Raw genomic sequence first — 26,558 nt, forward strand, 5'->3', positions numbered from 1 at the left:
AAAGAGGGACACACGCGCGGCGAAGCCGCGTGCGCTCCCGAAAAAGGGCGTGGCCTATGAGAAAGGGGCGTGGCCTCGCGGGAGGACCCGCGATCGCGAGCCACACCCCCGATTTCGTCATTGAGGGGGCATGCCCAGCGCTCCGTGAGCTGCTGGCATGCCCTCTCTCCCTCTGTCTGCACTGAATAGACGCTGTGCGCATGCGCACAGCGTCTATTCATCGCTGCTCTGCTAAGCAGAGCAGCGCGTGCAGGAGCCTCCCAACTGCCCCTCCCCACCGCGGGACACTGCGGCCCGCGGGTGGGACAGCGGGACAGTCCCCAAAAAACGGGATTGTCCCGCGAAAATCGGGACAGTTGGGAGGTATGGCCCTAAGGAGAGCGAGAAGCTAAGCAAGGAGACATAGGGCCCTTTGAAACAGAGTCAGCCTGCAACCCTTACATATTTAACATACAGCGGGCGGAGCTTGGCCTGTCGTCCCAGCATTTACAGTGAGCAGGGCAGCATCAGAGGCGGGACGGGGCAGAGAAGGAGACGGATTATTCTCCTCAGCACCAGCCTTTTGACATAATCAATCCAGGGAAGGCCCGCCCAGAGCTGTGGCCTGACAAAGATTGGCATTATACTTAAAATTCCGTAGTGAAGCACGGGTATTCAGCTAGTGTTCTATATTTTGATATGCCAGTACACAATTCCATATTTCTGTAACAGTCCCTTCTCTAGTTAGTAACTTTATTTAATCAAAAACAGTACTCTTAGTAGTGATGCTATTTAAAGCACGCTCATTAACCTCTACATACAGTTTTATAAGAAGAGAATCCTCAGCAAGGCTGACTCCTTCTACCTTACAGTCATTCACACATAATACTATTAGAAGACTGTATGGTTTGATTTCAGTGCTGCGGATAATATAAACTAAGAAAATAGATAACAAGATCAGATAATTTAGATTATTACAGGATACTCTGCTCTCAGCATATTTAGCATGGTATTGCACATTGAAAGGTATCTCCTGGCGGTATCAGTATGAATTACTGATGGCCGGGATGCCGGCCGTCATTATACCGACACTGGCATCCCGGCCATCAGGATGCTGGCAGAGTGGCGAGCACTAGTAAGCCTGCGCTCATTACAGGTTATATTCTCCCTCTATGGGTGTCGTGGATACACATACAGGGAGAACAGTCTGTGGCGTCAGCTTTCCAGCACCGGCATTGTACCGCTGTGCAAGATCACGGCATCGGTATTGTGATCGCATACCTCCCAACATTCTTACCTATTGAAGCGGGACACACGCGCGTCGAAAATGGGCGTGGCCTCAAAAAGGGGCATGGGTCTGCAGTGATGCCGCGATTGTAAGCCACGCCTCCCTTCTCCGTCACTAAGGGGGTATGCCCAGCGCTCTGTGAGCTGCTGGAATGCCCCCTCTCCCTCTGTCACTCATGCTAAGCAGAGCAGCAGTGCTAAGCAGAGCAGCAGTGACAGGAGCCTCCCAACTGCACCCCCCACCGCGGGACACTGTGGCCCACGGGTGGGACAGTCCCAAAAAAAGTGACTGTCCCGCGAAAATCGGGACAGTTGGGAGGTATGTGATCGCCGGGAGCCTGTGCGGCGGTATGTTACCCTCCTGACATCTCAGTCATTACGGATATAAGCTAGTACCAAAATACTGATTTCTCATTTTCACATGTATGAAACGATCCCATCCACTCAGGGCTGTCTAGAGAAATCTCGGGTCCCCTCCCTAGACCCCCTATGGCAAAATCTGTTGGGCGGGGTGGAGTGCAGAGGGGTCAGTGTAAATCCCCCAAAGATTTGAGTAGAGCTTTAGCCGCATTGTCTGATAGGTAGCAATTAGTCCATGGAGTGATTTTCTCGAACATCCGCTCTCTTGGTGCAATAAATTAACATGAAATTGTCAAATAAAAGTTCTTCTTACTGCATCTGAAGTTACTTAGACTCAGCGGCGGCTGCAGCGCCGACCACCAGTGATGTGCGGTGGTGTGAGGCAGAGCCTTTCCTGTCATAGTAACATTTGTGCCAGAAATTTGACTAAAGAATATGTCAGAAATATCTTCTTTGTATTATTCAAAACTCAACAAATTTCCAGCACTGTATACTGCTGCACCTGTGTATAATGCCCACATGCACTGGTGTAACTACTGCCCACGCAGACCCCGCCGTGGCATGTGGGCACCGGGAGTTTGAGTGATAAGCTTAGCCTGACTGACAGACAGATTTGACTACCAATTAGATTGAGGTGAGGTGTATAAATATGAGTGAGGGAGGGTGGGTACGCCCGACACGTGGCGTGGTGTGTGGAGAAGAGTGGAGAGACGGAGCAGAGGCTGGCCTGTCAGGGCAGCAGGCTGTACTGCGTCAATGGTGCCGTCCCGCGACTCCAGTCGCCTGGCCCAGGAACAGTGGAAGAGAGACATTGCTGCCACGCTTGGTGAGTTAACTCTTCTGAGCAGCTGTGTAAGGGTGGGTGAGTACACCCAGCACGTGGCGCGGTGGTGTGGAGTCTGAGAGAAGAGAGACGGAGCGGAGGCTCAGGTTGTCATTCTCTGTTGTTATTGCCTCATACATAAGCAGATTTAATTTTCTGCTTTCATATTCACATGAAATCTGCTTTATCTGCTGTCAAAGTCTGACAACAGGTAAAGCCGATTTCCTGTCTGGCCCACCAACAACACTAAATTAATCTGCTGTAGGAACACAGACACATCCAATTCACAATACATGATACATGGGCTTAGCAGATGCCAGAGCCCTTCCAGCCCACATGTATTGCCCTGGATTAGGGTTCTTCCAAGAGACCACAGTGCCCATGTAGACGCAGATGTCTTTGTACATCAATCGTAAGCAGCAAAAGATGCACTCCAGAATGCTTAAAGATATGACATGTATATTCAGCTACTCATACGGTGTGTGGCATATTGTGTAATAGGCAATATGGTGCATGGCATAATGTTCAAGGGCCATTGCGGTGTGTGGTATAATGTGTAAGGGGCATTACTAGAAAGGAAAAATGACAAAGAATGTAAGGGGCATGAATCAGGATAATTGTTTTCCTGTGATGGCCAATGACTGGGCATGCTTTTAGTGAAGCCATGCCTCTTCTAGCAAGACCACGCCCCTTTTGTGGTGCACACCTACGGCGATCACACATTCTACACTTTTCTAATGCAAATTGGGGGGGGGGGAGAGAAGTTTTGGGCTTGGGGGAGAAAAATTTCTAGTTACGCCAGTGCCCACATGAATCCTTTGGCTACAAATACTGTGTGCAAATCTGGCTCTGGTTCTAGTCAGTGCCTCCTGAGCTATTTACCTCACCGCACGTCCCTGCCAACCACACAGTCTACAGGAAAGGGGGGAAGCGCTTAGCACATATATGTGCTGGCTGCTTATCCTGGAGATTGGCTGTGTGTATTAAGCAGCATTAGACTCAGCAGCATCAGCCTTTACTTTCTTACTAAGCCCGTCCCCAGAGTCCCATTGGCTAGTTTCACAGGAGTCTAGGGACGAACTTAGAAGAAGAAGCGAAGAATAACTCCCGGGTGCCGCTGGCAGCTTAATACACACAGAGCTGCTGCTCCCTTGGATAACTAGCCAGCACATATATTACATTCAGGAAAACATGTACGTTTATATGTGCTAAGCAGCCCCCGCTGTACTGAGTGGTCAGCGCTGCAGCCGAGGGCCTGCATAGACTCATTACTAACAACTGGCAAAGCTGCAAATATACTGTTACTTGTATCCATCTGAAATGAGCATTCCATTGATCACCCTACTTCAACTTAACTACTGAATCCAAACCTCTTAAATGCTTAAATAGGCTGCTGCATTGTTATGCATTGAAGGTTATTTGTTTTAATTTATATCAACCACTGTACGATCAAATAATAGAGTGATTATTGTGACAGCTACCAGTTACAAAAAACATAACATTTTAGATTTATTTTTTTACTTTTTAAGCTTTAGGTTACCTATTTATCAAGTTAAAGGATGGAGGGAAACAGCCAGCGGCATCAGCAATGCTGCTAAGTGCTTCGGACAATTATAATGGGAGGCATTCAATTGGCAGGTTGTCGGCATCTCAGCTGCCAGGATACCGATGCCGGAATACCAACACCCAATGAAATACCGGCAGTCAGAATCCCAACCGCCGGTTTAAATCCCCACTCGGGTGTCTGTCCACGCCACCACCCGAGGGGGAATATTACCCTCTGGCGACCAAAGGTCACCACCGGGCCCAAGACATGGCGAGCGCAGCGAGCCCATGATGGAACACACTGCACTCAGTAACCCGGCTTTCGGGATCCCGACGTCAGTCTCCTGACTGCCGGGATCCTGACATATCATACTGATCCCGTTATAATAAATATTGTTATTAGATAGGCCTTGTTGCCAAGTCAATCTGAGCCCTGGCTCGAGTTTTCCTACCAAGCTCAGATTCCAAACGAGGCAAAACGTCGTCCTCCCGCTGTCGGATTCTCGCAGGTTTTGGATGCTATATAAGAACCTGGCAGCAGTGACTCTGCACCATTTCACTCCAGTCACGCTGCTGTGTCCTGCACTGTACTCTGCTGTGTCCATCTACAGGTGGCTCTGCTGGGTCCATCTACAAGTGGCTGTGCTGTATCCATTAAGTGGCTGTGCTGTGTCCATTAAGTGGCTGGCTATGTCCATCCACAAGTGTCTGTGCTATGTCCATGAAGTGGCTGTGCTGTGTCCATCTACAAGTGATTGTGCTGGGTCCATTAAGTGGCTGGGCTATGTCCAATTACAAGTGGCTGTGCTGTGTCCATTAAGTGGCTGTGCTATGTCCAACTACAAGTGGCTGTGCTGTGTCCATTAAGTGGCTGTGCTATGTCCATCTACAAGTGGCTGTACTGTGTCCATCTGCAAGTGGCTGTGCTATGTCCTTCTACAAGTGGCTGTTCTGTGTCCATCTACAAGTGGCTGTGCTGTGTCCATCCACAAGCTGTGTCCAGTACCCTTAGTGTAATTCTGTCACACAGCGGTGCTGCACTGACTCTGCAGGCCACACCCCACCCACTGCGTTCACATATAAGCAATATGACTCCGTATTGTCCATTGCAAAAAAGGTAAAAAAAAAGTTAAATAATGTTAAAAAAGTAAAAGAAAAAAAGATTTTTTTTACGTTTGTATAACCTGTGCACCAGTGTGTTTTGTGCACATACATATAAAAGTGGTCTGACTCCATGCAGTGTGAGCTGAGCTGCCAGTTAACAAAATGAAAAAATAAATTTTATATATATATATATATACTCAGAACTTGGAAGCAGCACTCAGGACACAGATACAGCGATATTCATATGTAGATCTACATATGAATATCGCTGTATCTGTGTCCTGAGTGCCGCTTCCAAGTTCTGAGTATATACTGCTGCCATGCAGTGCTGAAGGCACTGGACCAAGTTTTTCTCGTTTATGGGAGTGCCGAGTCTTTTGGTGTATGTATGTATGTATATATATATATATATATATATAGTTGTATAGTTTGTTTGTACTGATCTCTGCAATCTACCCCAGTATGCTCTGTACCACAGTGCTCTGTGTTCACCTCACGTACATATAAAAGTGGTCTGACTCCACACAGTGGGAGCCGAGCTGCCAGTTAAAAAGAATAAAAAATGTATTGTTGTATAATTTGTTTGTACTGTTCTGTGCTCTCTACCTCAGTATGCTCTGTACCACTGTGCTGTGTGTGTGTGTGTGTGTGTGTGTGTGTGTGTGTGTGTGTGTGTCTGATCACTTCACGTACATATAAAAGCAGTCTGACTCCACCCAGTGTGAGCTGAGCTGTCCGTTTAAAAAAATGGATAATGATCAGTTTAGAGAAGAGCAGGAGCAACAACACAATACTATCGCTGCAGCTGCTGCAAGGAAAAAATGCAGCATTCCCAAAAGGCCCAGTGGTGATGCAGAGGAGTTAACACAAAATTTTGACATCTGGTCAGTACTAAAAGAGTTGCCCAAAATTAGTGACAACCCTACCATAACTCCATTTAATACGGTTACCATCCAAAGAATGGTGGAGGGTTATTTTAATGACAGTGTACAAACAGGCATTTCACAGACTCCCTTTGACTACTGGAAAGAAAAAAAGTACATTTGGATGCCCTTGTACAAACTGACTCTGCATTACTTAAGCTGCTCACCCTCCACTCCAGTGTGTGCTAGAGAGTTTTCAGCACACCCAGGAACCTTGTCAGCAATCAGTGTAGGAGGCTACTTCCTCAAAATGTGGAAAAGATGATGTTCATCAAAGTGAACTACAAATTCCACGAGTAAGACCCTTACCAGCAATTACATCAAAGTACACAGACTTCTGTAAAGGTGGATTCGATCAGGTATGAATTGATATTGTGTGAGGATGATGTACACACAGATGAGCATGGGGATGGTAATGACGATGACATCTTGCCATTGCAGAACTGTTAAGGCCCATACACACTGGCCGATATATCGGCCGTTCTCTTGAACGGCCGATAGATCGCGGGTCCGTCGTCCAGTGTGTATGGCCGATACGTCTGTGACCTCCGTCGTTCACAGACGTATCGCGTCGGCCCCGCAGCACAGCCGACGGCCAATATATCTACTGATATATTGGCGCGTCGCTGTGTGTGTACGGTGGTCTGCCGACCACCCGTACACATGCTGCGGCGGCCGGCGGTGATTGACAGCTGAACTGGGCGGGCGTGTGTACACTCCCGCCCAGTTCATGACGTCAGTCCCCGACGGATAGGGCAGTGTGTATGCACAGCACACTGCCCGATCCGTCCATAGATATATCTGCAGATCAATTGATCTGCAGATATATCTTTCCAATGTGTACCCCCCTTTAGCTTAGCTGCCTAAAGTCCATTGGTAGCTTGCTTTGTTGGGGACCAAACAAGCCAAGCACTTCAGCCACAAATCTGGCAGTCCCTGTTGCTTGGTTTGTTAAAATGTGCATGTCCTTTTTAATATCCCATATAAGGGTGGGTGGGATGGCTCAAGGACAATTCCATCTTACACCACTTTTCTTTTCTGTCACTGCTGTATGGTAATGTTTTATAGATGTGCCATAAACTGCTATGTGCTTGTGCTGCTGCTCTGTCACTTAGTAACCAGCCAGCTCACTGCAGCCTTTGGCCTAAACTGGATGAAAACAATATTGTAAGCTGTGAAGTAGTCAAAATTGAATGGAAATGAGTGTGAATTAATGTTATTGAAGTTAATAATACTGTACAAACAAAAAATGCCAAAAGTATTTGATGTTACCTTTTTTTTGTCAATTTTTAAAAAAAATATGCAACACTAAAACCGAAACCAGTCACAGCATTTTGGCAAAACCAAAATTGGATGATGAATTGGAACAGAAACAGCTGGGGCTTTCACTGACTTTAGACATGCTTTCCATTGGTTTTTGTTAAAGCCTACAAAATATAACCCATTACTGATATGCCCATTTCACGGCCCTAATCAGCAAAAACGACTCCCATACACCCCATTAAGTCAATTTCAAATTACCCCAGATAAAACCCATTTAGGGAGCCTGAGAATCTGTACAATTCACAACTGAGATTATTTGGAGATTTTGTTCCAGTTTAACATAATGTAAATACCTACAGTATATTAAATCTTTGTGTATCCAATCTCTGGGTGTGAAAATATTCTCTCTGGACAAACTGCTACAAAAATATTTATTGAGTTTGCAGGTCAATGAATTGTGGGGTAAATATTTAAATAAATAAACAGGCTTGATTTTTGATTATCTATTCAAATTTTCAGTTAAAACAATCTGTATTAAACATTAGCATGATAAGCATTAGGGCCCTACCTAATTGGCGGTATCCGGTCTCTAGGTCGAAAGTAACTAGGCCGACAGTGTTTAGGTCGACCACTATTGGTCAACAGTAACTAGGTTGCAGGATTTCTAGGTCAACAGGGTCTCTAGGTTGACATGTTCTACGTCAACAGGTCAAAAGGTCGACATGAGTTTTTCACATTTTTGTCCCTTTTTTTTTACTTTTTCACACTTAACGATCCACGTGGACTATGATTGGGAATGGTAACCTGTGCTGAGCGCAGCGGCACGAGGCACCTTGCCCGAAGCATAGCGAACGAAGTGAGCCATGCGAGGGGACACGGTGCACTAATTGGCGTTCCAGGTCACTGTACGGATAAATCGACACCCAAAAAACATAAAAAACTCATGTCGACCTTTTGACCTGACAATCTAGACCATGTCGACCTAGAGACCCTGTCGACCTAGAAACCCTGTCGACCTAGTTACTGTCAACCAATAGTGGTCGACCTAGACACTGTAGACCTAGTTACTGTCAACCCTCCATGCCACACCCCTAATTGGCATATAATATGTTCTCCTGCTCCTGTGCAGATTATTCTGTCTTCCATGTTACACAATGCATGTGTTTTGGAAGAAATATCAATGCCATGAAAACTGCTGAAGTGTTTAGTGAAAACATGAGTGATTTTAGTGCGGCATTAAATGCAAGAGAGTATAAATAATGTTTCTGTGACTTTGATTGGATGGATAATTAAGCTCTTTATAAACTACAATACCAATGTGGTTGAAATAATAGTCGTATATTGTTACATTAAAAATGTAATTATGTATCTGCCATCAAAGCATTACTTGCTAGTATGTGAATCAACATGGCATGTAACAAACTGATGTTAGTTTACATGTTACCAGAGATACCATGGAGTGAATTCAATTGCTGGCAAAGGGTTGCGAATTGCCTTTGCTGCGGCAGTCCATTTCACACCCTTCGCCCGAGCAATACGCACCCCTGTTCACTGAAAAGTGCTCACTACCATGGGGTAGTGAACACTTTTAAGCAAGATCCCATTACTGTACAGTGTGCTGGGTGTCGGTCAGGTCAAGATACTCTCCAGCAATTGAATTCCTCCCTATACCTCATTTCCCAAACATAAACATTCACTTTGTGACTAATACCCCTTTCAGACTTAAAACTCCGGCTTTATCCCAGCTCGGACCCAGAACACTGAGCCAGGGTTGAAGCCGGGTTTTCTGTACTTACACCCGTTCACACATGGGTGATGACCAGGGTTATTCCTGAATCGTCATCCTTCACACTGAACCTGGGTCTTCTGGCTTTTAGTGGGAGCTTTGAGATTATGTTATCTCCAAGAACTGCTGTACCCAAGACTCAGGTCATACCTTTCACACACCAGCTGAGGCACTGACCTGGGTTGCAAGTCCCGGGAATAACCCATATCAACTGAAGGGGTATGGATCCAGGACTGTCAACCTGGATAAGACCCTTTCAAAAATAAGCTGGACCCAGGTCAATGCATGTGAATAGCAAACAACCTTGGGTATTGGCTTATGACTGAAAGGGATATTAGTAGGATAACTGATCATTAACCAAAAGATTTTTAGAGATATACATAAAAGGAAATATAGTCTTAGAAAATGGTCCTTATCTTTGATGGAAATGTCATACTACTAGCACTATACTAAACATTATTCCATATCTCTGCAACACTTCTTGTGCTAATTTTAGCAAAAGCATGATTTTTCTTTGATCATGATAAGGATGAAGGTAACAAGCTTAAAAAAGTCATGTAATGTGTTGGTATGGAACTATCAGTAATGAGAGGTATATTAACCACTTCAGTGCTATGGACGAGCCTGATTTGTCCTTATATTGAATATCAAAAATGCTGTGGACAAATCAGTATGCGGTCAATAGATCTACAGTGTCTAGTTACACAGTCACTAGGTCGATATCATATGGTCAACATGCTTTAGGTTGACATGATCATTACGTTGACCTATGAAAGGTTGACAATGCTTATAGTCGAAAGGTTCAAAAGCTCGACATCAGTTTTTATTTATTTTTTCACTTTTTTCAACTTTTTCATGCTTTACCATCCACGTGGACTACCACTTGGAATAGTAACCTGCTTGAAGCATGATGAATAAAGCGAGCCATGAGAGGGGATGCGGTGGACTAATTGGGGGTCCATGTGCTCAGATGGCAAAAAATGACACCAATAAAATGTTGTGTTGATGTTTTCCTGTGTCAACCATTTTCCATATTGACCTTTTTATGTGTTGACCTTTTGTACATGTCAACCTTTTCCTGTGTCAACCTTTCATATACTGACAGATTGACCAGGGTCCATGTCTGCCTTTTCACTGTCAACTATGTGGTGTCGACCTAATAATTGTAGACCTTTTTACTGTAGACCTGTTGATCCGTAACTGGACAAATCTCACTCAGCCTCAGCACTACAGTACCAGCCTCCCACTGGTAATTACTACCGGTGTGTGATGACGCCACAGAGGGGAAGAGAACTTACACTACACTACAGAAATAAAAAATCTAAAGTGCAGGAAATGGGGGACTAGCACTTACAGATTTGAGGGCAACCATATTTGAAAGAGGGGGAAACTTACTGTTTGGTGATCAGTATGATCAACAGATAGGATTGGAGTGATGGGGAAAAATTCCCATTCTAGCTTCGATTAATTTAGGGCACACTCATCTGAAAAGGTGCAGTCACCTCTTTCAGATGACGTGCCCTTTAGTAGTTATAGTCTGGTGATCAACTGTGATCACAAGAAAATATCACCCTGCACAACAGGAAACGCTGCAATTCCCAATGATCAGGCTAGAACAATGAAAATGCCCTACAGTATCTTCTCTGTCCTGGCACTTGGGGGAATCCTTAATATTTAGGCCCAGATTTATCAAGCCTTGGAGATATAAACTGCACGGTGATATAGTACCAACCATCCAGTTCCTAACTTTCAGACTGTGTTTGAAAAATAACAGTTGGGAGCTGATTGGTTGGTACTTTATCACTGTGCAATTTATCACTCTTCAAGGCTTGATAAATCTGGACTTTATTGTCTAATAACTATATGTACTCAGCAGTGACACCCTACAGTATATTATAGAAAACATGACGCTTCCCAGAGATCAGGGGATCTAATACCCAGATCAAATAAAAACATGGATCTACTCAATTTTAATAGGTTTTCTATTTTTCTTTTATTGTTATTATGGCTTCTTAGCTTATGGTACTATTCCTATGCATTTATTATGAAAACCTATGTGTAGATTCCAGCTTTTGATGTTTTGGAAAGGTGGATTATTATTGAAGAAAGAATCAGAAAATTCTTCTTGGTGGTGGTTAGAAGCTCACATTAACATTTAGTTAATTTTCTGGCAATTATATAAAAATAAAAAAACACTCTTTTTTGACATTTTCAATAGATTTTTTGCGCCATGTCAGGAGTATAAAACTATTAGTATTTTCTGAAAATTCAAAGTCTTCAATTCAAAGAAAAGAAAAAGCTATAATTTTTTTTTACTGATGTTGGAATGTGACCAGAACAAAAAGTGCCAAAAGTCTCAGCAATTAATGGGTTAATTGAGTGAGGAAAGAGAACCAGTGACTGCGATCATTTTATCAGTTTGAATCAAATAATCAGATTTGTGGAGACTGGCCATACATGTAGGGCACAAATATTAATTTATTGCAATCTTTCAATATGACTGCAATATATTAAGCAGTTTAAATTGGCTACAACTGGTACCCTACTATTTAAGGGTAGGACAATGACCTCATATACACGCTGATGGGGATCTTTATCCAGATTTTCATCTTGCCATATTGACTCTAATTCAAGTGAATAAACCCTATCAGTTTGATTGCAATCTACAACAGGAAGATTGATTTATTTGCATGACCAGCTTGACCAACCAAGATATTGTTGTCTGTATGAGAGTTAAATAATCTTGCCATTTAACAAATTGCACACACAAAAAAAACAATGGGGGAGGATTCAATCAACCACAGTTAATTACTGTTGCTAAGTGATACTGGGGGCAATTCAATGATCTGGCTTTTGTTTCAACCACCTCGAGGCTAGAGAAACAAAATCTGCGATAAGTGCCATTTTTTCGCAGACGCTATCCTGAAAACACATGGATCCAGGATCATGTTTTTGCATGATAGTGGGTACATTTTACTGCAAAAAAAACAAGTATTAATTGAATTGCCCAATAAAAAACAGCAGTCAAAAAATTGCGATAAAGCCCTTTTTTTTCACTGCAAAATTTACACCGATCAATTGAATCCCCCCCCCCTCAAAGGAGATTCTTATTCATATAAATACCTACTAATGTACCCCGTACTGTCAGATGACAGAATAGGAGGGGTACTTTAGAGTAGCTGTGAATTAAACTCATAATAATTTACTAATGCTGTCAGTGTGTGCAATAACTTAGACCAAGGTAGGAGTTCTCTATGTAGGACACATTTAAATCTAGTCTTCAAGTGATGACACAAAACATGTGATATTTTTGCCTGCAGTCTAAAAATATATATGGTCGTCTAGGGAGCAGGATGTTCTCTTTAAAAGCTGGCTGCTGCAATTCATTTTAGGCTGTGCATTGATTGCCCATTAGTTCTGTTTGAATGCACTCTGAAAATCCATTGTGGAATATGACTATATAAGAAAACATTGCTAAAATATATAAATACAGTACAGGAGATACAACAGTTTGCATTGCAATGTATTATGTAACGTCAGACCAATGAATTTATGTTCTGTAATTAACTTTCCCAGGTGTCAAAAATTTCAATGCAGTTTAGGCGTAAAGTTATAAACATAAAAATCAAGTATAAAACACTAGCTTATCTAGGATGAAAATGTGTTTGTAATGCTAGTGGAAGAAGGTTATATCGATCAAATCAAAGTTTGATTGGGTAAAAATACATTGATCAACCAAATTGCCTGGTGAGATCAGCGAGAATGATCCTTTGGTTGGTCAGATAGCTTGCAATCAGTGCTGGATTAACAACAGGAGGGCACACGCAGCTACATCACCAGGGTGTTTACCACGGTTCCGGTATGAATGGTCGACCATGTTATGGTCGACAGTCATTAGGTCGACCACTATTGGTCGACAAGGACACATGGTCGACATATGAAAATGGTCGACGCATGAAAGGTCGACACATGAAAAGGTCGACATGAGTTTTTTTAACTTTTTTGTGTCGTTTTTTGCGTAATGTGACTGGGAACCCCAATTAGTGCACCGCGGTCGCTCGCATGGCTCGCTTCGTTCACCATGCTTCGGGCATGGTGCCTTCGCTTCGCTCGGCACAGATTACCGTTCCAATCGTAGTCCACGTGGATCGTAAAGTATGGGAAAGTTCCCCAAAAGAAAAAAAAAGTTAAAAAACTCATGTCGGCCTTTTCATGTGTCGACCTTTCATGTGTCGACCATTTTCATGTGTCGACCATGTGTCCATGTCGACCATGTCAATGTCGACCAATAGTGGTCGACCTAATGACTGTCGACCATAACATGGGCGACCATCTGAACGGATACCGTTTACCACGTGAACTGGGGTTTCTACATGGCACAATGTGAACTGCGGGCACTTAAGTGCTTTAAACACATTTGCAGGTAAGTATATCCATATTATACTTTTTATTATCATCATCAGCATATCATATTGACAATTTTATTGGTAGGGCAACCCACAAATTATAGCAGTTCCCTGGGGCCCCCACAAATCTTTATCCAGCCTTGGTTGCAATGTCAGCCCAAATGACTGAAATCACTTAATCAGTCCATTATTGCAGCAGGACAGAGGCAACTCTCATATATTAATATTGTCACTTTGTTGCTTTTATGTGCCCAAAAATCCTGTATATGTGTGCTGCCTTACACTGAAAAAGGTTAAAGGTGTTATCAGGAGACATTTCAATAAACAAGGCGCTGATGAAGGAGAGTACAATCGCATGGCCAGACATCCTTCATCCTGTGTATTAAGGCTTAATGCTCCTGAAAGATTAATCGCTCATTAAAAAGAGAAAATTTTAAGAAATGATCTGTCCAATGTAAAAATTACTGAATGAATAAACTGGATGCATTGGGCCACATGGAATCAATCTGAATTCTCAGTAATTATTTTTAACAGTTAATTGTGTAGTTGCACAGTGCATATAAGAGAGTTACATTATGCAAAGACCCTTTGAGAGTAACATAATTGGCTGAAAACAGTCAGGGGCTCGTATGCTCACCTTAGTACTCTTAGTTTTTACAAGTAATTTCAGATGAACAGAACAAATGTTAGGTTTCATACATTTTACAAGGGATTATTGCTCAACTTCATAATTACGGCTTGTGCCGACACAGTGACTCGTCCTTTTTGGATATATGCAGGGATTGCATCCTGTTAGAACTTTGACTTTGAACTTGAATTTATTCATATTAACTTTGTTATACTAAAGCCTTGTCATTGTTCCTCACTTGTTGGGGTTATCATATATGGCACAGAGAATCCTTGCACCTGCTGGGCTGGGGACCTCCAACTTTCAAAGTATGAATAGTTCCAACCAGCACTTAGAAATCTCCTGTGATAATTAAGCATAATATTTTATTGAACACCAAACTTGGAGAAGCAACAGTGCTGATGTTCTTTAGTTAACAAGAATGTAAGAAGGTCTAGAAATTGTCAGATAATAATTGTTTGCATCCAGTAAGATGATGCTCCTAGAACAGGGGTGGGGAACGTTTTTTCTACCAAGGGCCATTTGGATATTTATAAAATCCTTCGGGGGCCATACAAAAATTATCAACTTAAAAATTAGCCTTCCCCCAGTCAGTAGTTATGCCCCCAGTCACTTGTTATGCCCGATTAGATTTGCCCCCAGTCAGTTGTTATGCCCCATTAGATATGCACACTGTCAGTTGTTTTGGCCCATTAAATATGTCCCCTGTAGTTATGCCCCATTAGATATGCCCCCTGTAGTTATGCCCCATTAAATATGCCCCCTAGTATCGCCGCTTACACACACACACATTAAAAGAAAAAACAAAACACAATGCTCACCAGCCCTGATCCTGCTTCCGGACCGCTGCCCTCCCTCTCCTCGAAACTATGGGAGAGATGTCATGACGTCTCTCCCATAGCGCCGCACAGCCACACATTTAACCTGCCTGGGCCAGAAGCTGGAGCTCAGGAGTGAGCTCCTGCCTCCGGCTGCTGCTGAGGAGGAGCCGGGTGCCCGCAGGTGGTAAAATCTCAGCGGGCGCTCGGCATCTCCTCTCGTTTAGGTGAGCCTGGGCGGGCCGGATCAAGTGGCTTTGAGGGCCTTATACGTCCCTCGGGCCTGAGGTTCCCCACCACTGTCCTAGAAGATGGGCAAGTGAGAAAATTTTGTGACTACCTGTGACTCTGTGTAGCTGTAGATAACAGCCTCTACCGAATTACCTAAAGGAATTAATGAAGGAGTCCAATAAGATTTAGGGACCTTGAGTTTAGGAACTGATTCTATGGACAACCAGAAAATCCACATAATTGGACATGAATGCTACTGGAAACTCTTTCGTATAGAGCCACTAGCCTTAGTAATTGTTTGATTTGTAATACAATTAGTTGAATATTAAGGGGCCGATTTATCACCATCCGCATCTGAGGACTCATGGAATCGGACCACAGTGAAGTCCTTATTAAAAGCTTCAAGGTAAAAAAAAAAAGCTGCTTTACACATTGAAACGAGTTGGTGAAGGAGCTGGGTATCTGATTACCTTGGAGACATAAAGCCTAGAGGTCCAGAATTACAGGAATTGTGCAACTACCTATGGATTGTGGCAAAGACCAGAGCTTTTAATAAGGACTTCACTGTGGTCTGCATCAAGCCTTTGAGGTCACCGCACATCACCACAAAGCTGGTAATTTACATCCAAAGTACTTAAAACGTTTCCCAGGACTGTGGCAGATCGCCATGGACAATTGTACAAATCAATCCCAGCTATTTTAACTTAGCAGTGCTAATGTGCCTTTTAATAATTTCTCTGTTGCAACAGTGTATATACATTCATGTTTTCATAGAATATGAGCAAATATTGTGATTATTTTTTAAGTGAATAAATGCAATTTTAATTCTTTTTACCACATAGAGCTTAAGCGCTGTTCATATTATCCATAATTATGGCAGGGCACACGGTGGTATTTTTTTACATCTTTATTTAGTAAATTTGGCCAGATCGCATTTCCCATTATATGTACGGGAAATGCGATCTTGTTACAAAAAACTGAGACTTAAAGGGTTTGGAGCAGTAGTTCACAAAAACTGCTCCAAAAGCCCTTGAATACATTCAGGTGATACTAAAATAAGCTGCTCCAATAGCCCTTTAATACATTCAGGTAATACTAAAAAAACACACTTTTGCACATTATTTTAATAAGCATTATGTTGATAAATTGGATCGGTATGAAATACCTCCAATCAAAATCCCGACGTTCAAAATCCCGACACCAATTGACCGATGGTCAAAATCCCGACAAGGTCAAAATCCTGACATGGACAAAGTACCGACATTTAAAATACCGACAAGGTCAAAATACCGACATGTAAAATGCCGACAGGTCAAAAAACCGACATGCCGTTTTTGTTGTTTTTTGTGTGTATGTCGACATAAGTCAACATGGACACCATATAAAGTGTACCGCATCCCCTCGCATGGCTCGCTGCGCTCGCCATGCTTCGGGCACGGTGCCTCGCTGCGCTCGGCACACTATTATATTCCCCCTCCAGGTCCACTGGGATGGTAAAGTATGAACAAGTCGGTTTCAATGAAAAAAATCATGAAAAACTCATGTCGGTATTTTGACCTGTCGGCATTTTACACGTCAGTATTTTGACCTTGTCGGTATTTTAAATGTCGGTATTTTGTCCATGTCGGGATTTTTACCTTGTCGGGATTTTGAACGTCGGGATTTTGATTGGAGGTAAACTGACTGCATCCCTGATAAATATTCCCCTAAGTGTGGTATTGGTCTTTTGTCCTAAATTATGATACAAAATCATTTTAAGACAGTTATGCTTAACATTCTTATGCATCTCAGCATGGGTGTATCTAGGGGTCAGTGCACCCCTGGCCAGACTGACACACACCCCCACCCCCCATATTCTCCTTTCCCTAGGTTTTTCCCCTTTACCACACATTAAAAACGTAAAATAGATGTAAAGCATTTGTTAATATGTCCCTTAACTTAAATACACCCATGCCATGCAATAATAATTATACGCATCTGATAACTGTAATAAAGCCCACCCCTCCAGTAATATTAGTAAACCCCAAAACTACATAATATTATCCCCTACCCCTCAGATAACATTAATACACCCCAACAGACATAATATACTCCCAGCCAATAGATAACATTAATACACCCACAACTCCTCAGATAACATTGATACACCCCAAAGCTAAATAATAATACACCCCTCACCTACCACATAACATTAATATACACCCAACCCTTCAGATAACAATAATAAACCTCCGTCCTAAATAATAATACACTGGTCCCCCACCCCTCAGATAACATTAATAACACACCCCACCCCTCAGATAACATTAGTAATACACCTCCACCCATCAGATAGGATTAATAAACTCCCACCCCACATAATAAAACACTCCCACCGATCTCCAGATAGTTACCACGCTCCTGAAGAAGACTCTCTTTAGTTTTGTGACTGGTGACCTTTGCACACTGTGCAACTCCAATGGAAGATAGAGCGTGAGATATGTCACAGGTCAGGACAGAGGAAAAGAAAGGCAAGTGACTCCTCCGAACACAAAAGAGGTGGAGTCCCAGGAAGGGGAGGGAGTAGGGATATCTTCTCAGCAATTCATTGGTGGCTGGTCCTGGAGGAAGGACCAGTCGATCTGAGCACAGTACCAGTTAGACCTGGAATATGTCGGCTATGTGATCCATCCCTGAGCTGAAACAGAGTGAGGTGGGAATCAGACAGTGCACACCATTTTGTTTATTTTACAAAGACAAACAAAATGTTTCCTATTCATATGACAGACTCCACAGCGCCCTCCAGTGGCCACCCCGAGATAGCTGCCAAATGGTGCTCTTGCCTTGAACCTATCCCCTAGTTGCGGGTGGCACTACCCTGTGCCCCCTTCCACACCTAGGCCGGCATCCCTGGCAGGTGCCATCCTTGCAAAGGGATAGATATACCCATGCATCTAAGCTCTTATTGTATTTGCTCTGCTAAAAAGGGACAGTGCAAAGTGACAAAACAACAAAAATTAGGGATAAAAGTGGCAGTGATTGCACCAGCAGATACAAAACATGGAAAGTGACCTGATAACAATTGCTGCATGAGTCTTTCTGGTCTACTTATCTTGCAAGTGCAAATGGAAAAGAGAACTGGCCAGAGGGGGATTGAGTTAGTGGATTTAGGGTTGTTATATTGACAGGGAATAAAATGGAACATTACAGCATTGAGAAATAAATAGACTAGACTGGGAAAAATGAGATGGGAATATAAGATACTGTATTATTAGAGATTATTAAAATGATCATATAAATGTACAATATATAGCATAATTGATAAATATCTCTATTATATATTTCTGACATAACCAGGGGTACCTAAAACAATGATAAAAAGATGACAATATTCTATGGATAAATTTCAGGCCTAAGGGGCAGATTAAACAACGAGTGATATTCTTGTTATCACTCGTTACTAATGTTAAATGGTGCTCCAGCTAATCAGCTCCTGTCATTTTTCGAACACATGACAGTTAGGAGCTGATTAAATGGTGCACCATATAATATAAGTAACGAGTGATAACAAGAATATCACTTGTTGGTAAATCTGCCCCATATGCTGGCCATACATTAGGATGACTCGCATAAGATGCAAACCTGCTGGGCCGCGAATCGCATCGTAATCGCACCCAAAACATGCATGATGTGCATGCGATGGGACAAATGATGCATCGATATCATGTATTCATACATGATATCGACCTAGTGTATGGCCAGCATTAGTGTTATATAAATATAAATAGTCTCCGAGTGTCAAAAAGGGGTGGGATTTCATATTTTGGGGTATGAATTGTTGATGGGGCTTGCAATTCAATTTCAGGACTAGGCAGTGAAAAATATGCATATTACATTTTAGTATGGCTTGATATATATTTATTACAAACAGGAAAGAAATATGGAGAAAGATCAGCAGTATAACAGGAATAAATCTGCACAGATGGACAGTCTAGCAATACTATCTAATGTCAGTATCCAGATAAGGCCCAAGCCATTGTGGTTACATTCTCTGTTAGCTGGTTATGTTGCTTTATAGATTAGTGCCTTTGTTTTTAAAATGACTTTAAGAAACAATACAAGCTTTTATTTCCAGCACATTTCAATAAAAATAATATCCAATATATACATAGCATCTACAAACCACATTTTGTGTCATTCAAAAAAATAATTTTCTTACACTGAACAATCCTAAAAATCCAACTTCCCAATTACTAGAGGAGAGAAAATTGCATGCACAATGTAGGAAAGGGTTCTTCACGGTAAGGGCAATAAAAATTTGCCGGAGAAGGTAGTAATGGCAGACTCTGTAAATGCATTAAAAAAACGATTGGACAAATTTCTAACTGGAAAGGGTATCCAGGGTTATAGCATTTAACATAGTGACATTCAGTGGTAAGAATCATTGTTGTCAATTGATACTAAGCCATTACTTCAGCAGGTACATTATAATATGAACAGCTGATCACAAAATACAGGTTGAACCCGATGGGCATTTTGCCTCTTTTCAACCTCACTAACTATGTAACATTCTAAGATACCAGTTGCTCACAGACCTGAACTGTTGCCTGCTACTGGTAACCTATTGTGATAAAGCGCCTGGGATGAATTGGTGAATTTACCACCTTGAGGATTGCCTGAGGAGATACAATAGGTGGGGAATGTGTATTATGTCTTTGTGTACATAGGAACATGCAGAAATGAGAAAGTGTGAACCAATGAGAATTCAATGTGTTTATGCAGAAGGACAAAGTAGGCCAAATCAGGAAGAGGTGGGAAAAAGTAGTGGAATGTATCTGTGATTGATGCAGAGGAACCTGCGAATGGGGATAACAGAACATGATGTACCGTGTTAATGTGTCCCTGCTACCCTTGTTTGTACACCTACTATGTGCTCATTACATATATCAACTTCACCACTAAGACACCCATAAGATTGTTCAACCAGTTAATTTTCCCACTACAGGTGTTTATAATACACTCTGGTATTTAAAATCTTCTTTTTATGGCATCAGCCATCCTTCCCTCTTTATACTAACACTGCAAGTCAGATATTGAGGCTTGAGGATTCCATGCACTCCTTTTCCCATTACTCATTTTTGAGCGATGAAGGTACTTTATTTAGCCTGAGCTGTGCTTTATCTTTGAGCAGCAAGTAGTGTACCTTACTGTACAAGAGGAATGAGAAACATCAACTGAAATGGTCTCATGTGAAGTGGAGACAAGTTACATTTAGGGGAAGATTCAATTTCATGGATCCTCTATAGGGTGAGAGCAAAAACAATTGAGGTTATCCTCCCCAGACAGCCCACAATATACTGAAGTAACACGTGAGGCGTTGATGGAACCTTGCTGATCATTGAATCTGCCCCTTTCTGTGAGGTGTAGATACAATTTTGGGACAAATGTTTTGTCTTTCCTGTCTGTTGTTTTCCTGCCCTATTAATAACATTGGCATTAATAGGGCATTGGTAAATCTGGGTGTGATATTCCGATCGGGTATATTCAGATATGTGTGCAGAAAAGCTATGACTTTTTTTTTCCAAGTAATACAGTATGTGTCTATAACATCACTGAATTTTTATTTCAACCATATGTATGATATTACCTATGGGTTATTATTTTCTAGTGGTTGCTCACTGTAGTTAGGTATACACAAATGAACGCATTTACATTTGAGGTGAATTTTTAATGCGGGTGTGAATATTTTCACAAGATTCACTATTTATCGCTTTCCAGAAGACGGGCACTGAGAAGAACCTGTCCTGGCCAAGAGCTAGGAGCAGCATAATAGCGTAATGCTACCACACTGCTTCCTAATTCTGGTCCTCCGCAACCAATATACATGCGCGACTGACAGAGAGGGATCCGGAGATGGCATTAGTATTGGGGTTGCTTGGTAAATCTGACTCGATCCGACTTGGTGAATCTGACTGCATAGCGGTCCTCACAGAAACCTGTGGAGGCTGCATTTGTGCTTCGGAAATGGAGGGACCTACAATTATTGAGAATCCTCCAGATGTACCATGTGATCCCTCCATGGTACATCTGGGGGATCCTTCATATTTGCAGGTACCCATTTTGGGGGCTATCCCACAGGTTCTGAATGATCGCTCTGCCCTTTTAGAGTTGGAAGTAAATTTTAAAAATTGTGTTGCACCACTTGCAACATAATATGGTACATCCAGGTGCACATGTGCACACTTTAGCTGGATTTAGCTGGAGGGGAGGAGATATTTATCTTTGGGATTTGAATGAAATAACAATCATGGCAGTTCTGCTGTAAATGTTATTCTAATTTAATTCTATATATTGATCACATAGAAACAATTTAAATATCGGTGTATTCATCCCTGAACATACTGTTAGGAATGTATGACATGCTGAAGGTCAATTCCAAATTTTGAAAATGCAGAATTAGAGATAAATATGCTAATTCCTCTCCACACTAATAACACATGTTTATGGTGTATATTCCATTGTTTATGTGGAATCTACAGGGTATTATTCATTCATAATAGAAAAAATGTGAAGGGGCTCATTCAGAAGAGCATGCCTGCAGAAGTTGCTAAGAACCGTTTCATAAATGACTTTTACACTGTTTTATTGGGATGAAGTTTCTACTGCCGCTTATGTAAACAGCAGTGGTGTCCAGACATTAAGGGGAGAATTCAATAAGCCGCTGGATTTACAGCAGGATTTTAGCTCCCAGGTTAAGTGGCCTGAGCTATTCAATTACTGCCTGCGGTATGCCAGTGACTAGTTTTGCGGGTGCAAAGACGCAGATTTCTGGTTGCACGATCCTGCTCAAATAGTTCACTATGTGAACTAGCGCTTCCGGGGCTAGTTGTTGGAATACTGTTGTTGGTAATTGCATAGCTCCGGGGACTTAACCCGGGAGCTATGAGATACCATGCGTTAGCTGCTGGCTTACCTCAGGAAAGAATTGAATAGCTCCAGGTACTTAACCCGGGAGCTAAAAGCCAGAGGAATATCTTATGGCTAATTGAATTCCCCCCTACTTGCACCCCATTCTGCTTAGAACATGGTATAAAAAATCTCTCTAATACACTCTCCCAAAATGGCCTACAGAGCAAACATTTGACCTCCTTGCTGCCAAGGATTATCGAGAACATACACACATTGCAATGCCAATGAACACAAATTCACCTCCTATATGTTATGCAGAGGCCAGGTTACACATTTTCAAACAATGACAGTCCCTAAATGTAATTACAAGTGTTCATGTGTTTTTGAATTGAGAACCAACTTACAAGGAGGTACCCCAAAAGCCTCCGAAGAAGCACAACAAGTACCAGCACGCACTCCCTATCAATCACCGATCGTGCACCACATCCCTCTGCATTTCCTAATCTCCACTGCTGTACAAAAGGCAGTAATGTAACTTTTGATGCGCTTAACAATAACGATGGTCCTTGAAAAAATCTTCTATTTATACATAAAGTAATTCCTTTAAATCTTATATTTTTAGAGAAGGCAAATTGCAGCGTGTCCCCAGCATTTACTTGCAATTTACAATTCTGCACAAGATGTTAGCCCTACATAAAGAAATGCCAATAATAATAGCTACGGATAGAAGACTCAATTCTCACACATTCAGTTAATTATACAGCAGACTTTACAAGTTCAATATTAGTCAGCACTAAGGCAGCAACTGGTGCTCAAATAGCAAATTAGCCTAAAACTGATTAACTAAGCAGGGGACCCGGAGTCCTTAACTCCCACTGAGCATGAATATTAAAATGCAGAGTCCCTGCATCCAAAATGTATATATGTGTAACACTAAAATATTTATTACCGAAAAGAACAGAACTAATGCAGATTAATCAACATCCCTTCGGGGAAGAAACATATGTCTAAATCCACTGAATAAGCTATATGATATTCTGTGGCTGTTCAGAAACCTCTTTATGACCACGCAGCTTGCCTCTAGCTACTAGATCTTATGCAGACCATATCAACTGTTTATATATGTGAAATAGGCATTTCTGGGTGGTAACTGAAGCACTATGCTTATCACATGCTGCTCAGGCAGTCTGGACTACAAACAGCAGATAGTACTTCCACTGGGCAGCCACTCCCCTGCCTTTCGGCCAGTCGCAATGTGTTTTTAGGGGCTGCAGCTGATGCAGTCTCTAGAAGTCAGGGGCTTGTGCATATGCGCAAGTCTCGGTTTTGCTTTGTGTCCCACCGTACACTTCACTCACAGTGCTGCTTAGGTGGGCTGTGGGCAGAGGCAGCCCCCCTCTAGGCCAGAAGTACCAGCCGCAACTGGTTGGATCTTGTTTGAGTCATGCATTTGCAGAGAGTAGATCTAAGGGTATCCGGACTCCAGGTCGACAACAAAAAGGTCGACACACCTTAGGTCGACGCCAATTGGTCGACGCACCTTAGGCCGACATGGACAAAAGGTCGACGGGAACAAGGTCGACATGGAAAAAGGTCGACGTGAGTTTTTTTAAAAAAAACATTCTTTTTTTGGAACCTTTTCATACTTAACGATCCACGTGGACTACGATTGGAAGGGTAATCTGTGCCAAGCAAAGCGAAGGCACCATGCCCGAAGCATGGCGAGCGAAGCGAGCCATGCGAGGGGATGCGGTGCACTAATTGGGGTTCCCGGTCACTCTACAAAGAAAACGACACCAAAAAAACATAAAAAACTCATGTCAACCTTTTTCCATGTCGACCTTGCTCCTGTCGACCTTTTGTCCATGTCGACCTAAGGTGTGTCGACCAATTGGCGTCAACCTAAGGTGTGTCGACCTTTTTGTTGTCGACCTGGAGTCCCAGACCCGATCTAAGTACCTATGCTAAAGATGACAGTTGGTCTGGCTCACAGAAGAAGTGGGTTGGTAAGCATTAAGCCCCACTTACAGTCGCATTAACATTCTGTTTTGAAATCCATCCACATTCCGGATGCAGCCACATTCGGACCTGTGTGGGATTCAGAAGAATCCAGTCCAAAATATATGTTAGCTAGCCAATACTTTATTTTCCTTTGCTGCAATGTTAACACAAAACAATATGTTCATATCCATTAAATGTATACATCCAGGCTATAAACTGCCATCCTTATTTAAATTGACAAATTGCCAAATCAAGAACAATGTTCTGACAACTCCCAATAGAATAATTACTGTTAGTTTAGAATATTTGATATAACAGCATAAGGATATAATCATAATATGCACAAAAAATCGAGACAAAAGAAAACTCTCTTTTATGGTTCACTCTTATGCTAAATTGCTAAAACTTAAAACTTTTATATATGGACTCACATGTACACAAACACACATCTAACATATAGAATTAAATAAAATGAATATAAAATTGGTGGAAGACTAGGGTGTTTACTATCTGTACCCCTCAGTATTACCATACCAAATTTATAACTTGCAACTTTATAACCCATTAACTGGTGATCATACAGTGCGCCCACCTATCTCCCTTTTCTTTCATTTATAATCATAATATCCAAGTGTATGATGCTGGGAGAAATAGCTCCGCCAAGCAGTGATTAAGTAATTGTTACTTTCAAAAGAGTATTGACACTGTATAGTTAACAAGACAACATTGTTACATTGCATTGTGACAAAACATTCATTAAAATGTCATTTGTCAGGGAAAGCTTGTAGTTTTTTTTATGCTGCTATCTTTTCCTGTAGATCTCACATTCACAAATCAGTATTGTCAGCTCTGATGATTTTTATTGTTATAAACTTCCTTGTACATTCTAGAGATTGTAATCTCCTAAATTCCCTCTTCACAGGAGAACCATAGAATTTGTATCCTCTGCAATGAAGCTGCTTTGTCGTCTCATTATAAAACATATTCTGATACCAAGCAGAAGCACGCCCCAGAACCAGAGGTCAAAGTTGTGGGGCCGGAATTTGCTAGACCTGTAGAAGGGGTGTACTATGGTATTCCGGCGGTCGGGCTCCCGGCGACCAGCATATCGGCGCCGGGAGCCCGACCGCCGGCATACCGACAGTGTGGTGAGCGCAAATGAGCCCCTTGCGGGCTCGCTGCGCTCGTCACGCTGCGGGCTCGGTGGCGCGCTACGCACGCCACGCTATTTTATTCTCCCTCCAGGGGGGTCGTGGACCCCCACAAGGGAGAATAAATGTCGGTATGCCGGCTGTCGGGATCCCGGCGCTGGTATACTGTGCGCCGGGATCCCGACAGCCGGCATACTGAAGACCACCCCTGTAGAAGAAGTGAGGGTAATATTGTACCACGGAGGGGGAAGCACATTTCTTGAGATAAAGATGAAGACCACATGACAATGAAAGCAAGAACAAGAATTAGGTGATTCACAAGGATAATTGGGGATCCAATCAGGATCCCAGCTGTCAGTATCTGGCAGTCAAAATACAGACACCGGAATCCCAACACTGATCAGAATGCCGGCACTGGCAACCTGAATAGGGTCACAATCCTGGCACCGGAATCACAACCGCCGTTATCCCGACTAAGTCTTTTCCAGCCCGCCGGACAGGTAAGCCGCGAGGGAGAGGGGGGAGGTTAGGTTTAGGCTGTGGGGGAGGGTTATCGCTAGGCGGCAGAAGGGAGGGGATTAGGTTTAGGCTGCTGGGAGGGTGGGGTCAGGGTTAGGCACCCCTGGGAGGGTTAGGGTTAGGCTACGGGTCATACTAGAGTATGGGGACAGTGGAAATTATCATGGGAGAATTGTAACTAGGAGATATAAGTGATATTTCCTGTAGTGTTCATGCTAGGCTGTTTTGGGTGGTTTTCAGTTTGCCAGCTGTCAGGATCCCAGTGGACAATATACCGGAATCCCGACCCCCGTGGAGGGAGAATAGATAGCGCGCCACCGTGCCCGCAGCGAGCCCGCAAGGGGCTCATTTGCGCTTGCCCAGCTTTCGGTTTGCCAGCGCCCTGCTAAAACAGCCACCTGCTTCCTGCCCTCCCAGCATGTAAAGGTGCCGTGTGCATGCATCCATTCATGCTGTGGGAGAGAGCTTGGGGGAAGCCCCCAACAGTGACGCCGCCGCCCGCCCACGCCCACTGTAATAACATCTGCGGGCCGCACCGCCCACTTAAATTACGTTTCATGGCCACGCCCCCTGATTTGCATGGGCACACCCCCTTTTTGGACGCGCACACATTTTTCCTCCGCTGTCCGCGCCCTGCCCTCTGCATTTTCTAGAGGGAACACTATCCTGCGTTACACTGTTGGTGAATGGGTCCGAAATTTTCAATTTAAAGTGATAATTAGGTAATTTAAATCTGTTTAGGGATGATGACTAGGTCCCTCAGTGCACAAGATACTAAAGGACACTTATCTTTACTGTATCATCCACGTCCCCGGGTTAGAAGTTTTGATCTAGGATTTTGAGAGA

At 42.8% G+C, this 26,558-nt stretch overlaps 1 long non-coding RNA gene across 1 annotated transcript in view; it reads right to left on the minus strand.

Annotated features, from left to right (window-relative positions):
- The window catches only part of LOC134945189 (uncharacterized), a 115,485-nt gene that overhangs the window by 33,279 nt on the left and 55,648 nt on the right, over positions 1-26,558 (minus strand). The window contains exon 2 of the long non-coding RNA XR_010182064.1: positions 17,547-17,830. This is a non-coding gene — a long non-coding RNA (uncharacterized LOC134945189). The remainder of the gene's footprint in view (positions 1-17,546; positions 17,831-26,558) is intronic.

This window comes from Pseudophryne corroboree, chromosome 7, assembly GCF_028390025.1.
Source record: "Pseudophryne corroboree isolate aPseCor3 chromosome 7, aPseCor3.hap2, whole genome shotgun sequence".
Lineage (NCBI taxonomy): Eukaryota > Metazoa > Chordata > Amphibia > Anura > Myobatrachidae > Pseudophryne > Pseudophryne corroboree.